The 1,095-nt window shown below is 35.6% G+C and overlaps 1 non-coding gene across 1 annotated transcript; it reads right to left on the bottom strand.

The window, feature by feature from the left end:
• Nucleotides 1-196: 196 nt before the first annotated feature.
• TRNAV-AAC (transfer RNA valine (anticodon AAC)) lies at nucleotides 197-269 on the bottom strand. Its single transcript has one exon. It is a non-coding gene; the product is annotated as a tRNA-Val (tRNA).
• Nucleotides 270-1,095: the final 826 nt, after the last annotated feature.

Raw genomic sequence — 1,095 nt, 5'->3', positions numbered from 1 at the left:
ATAAATGATTTAAATTTGTCTAACAGTTGTCATTACTAGTAATAGAACATTTGAAAATAATTAATTCCGTTAAATTATTAAAGAAAAAATACACAATAAATGTGTTCATTCATTGTAGATATTTTTATAATACCGATCGACACGAACAGCCAATCGATTACAACAAATTAGAACTTATTAATCAAAATAAAATCCATGTTTTCGCCCAGGATCGAACTGGGGACCTTCTGCGTGTTAGGCAGATGTGATAACCACTACACCACGAAAACCGGTTAGTGACTTCAAAGCTTAAACAGCTTATAGACAAATTAAAGGAGCATATATTTCCAAATGCAATTATATCTTTCACATATTTTAGAAAAAAAAACCTGTTTCATTTCAGAAACTTGATATTCATTTTTAGCTGATTTCTGCGCAGACGACATGACATTGAGTTGACTAATCATCCTTTGTACACATTAAATCATCCTACTACTGCAATGGTTATTATAAGTTGAGAAATCTCGTGGCCATCTTCTTTACATACGCCTCGGAGAGTTATCGTGAATAGATAGGGATAAAAGGTAACAACGTTATAGTATTTAACAGCTATTATTATAAACTATAGACATCTGACACATTTCGACAGACACTGAACATAAGTGACCTTTCCTAGTATTCTATATCAATGTAAAAAAGCAAGGGTTGACACTTAGGCAGGTACAAGCTATCATCTCACAATGGACTTGCATCAGTCTAACTATTTTATGTTTAACACATGTAAGTCAGTTATCACGAGTCCTTAGGTCATGGTCCCTTACCCCCAATTTCTTGGAAGCCTGGCCATCCTGTTTCTAGTTACGCCTTTTTTCCCCCTCCCAGATATTTATTTCTAATTTCATAGGCTCTCTAGGGCTCCGCCTAATTTCCTGAATTCTCTGATTGGTCCAAACCCCTTCTCCTATTTCACTATTCTTCCTACCCCCTCTTTTCAAGTGTACATTTATATTTCCTAGCACTAGATAGCTAAGTTAATACTCGTGGTAGGACGCTTTCCCGAGTCACAACATCCAATAGTTACTCCATCCTCTCTCCTAAAAATCCTACTTATTGGCC

Source organism: Halyomorpha halys, unplaced genomic scaffold, assembly GCF_000696795.3.
Source record: "Halyomorpha halys isolate HHAL.00 unplaced genomic scaffold, Hhal_1.1 Scaffold652.1, whole genome shotgun sequence".
NCBI lineage: Eukaryota > Metazoa > Arthropoda > Insecta > Hemiptera > Pentatomidae > Halyomorpha > Halyomorpha halys.
This window is presented reverse-complemented; position numbering and strand designations above follow the sequence as displayed.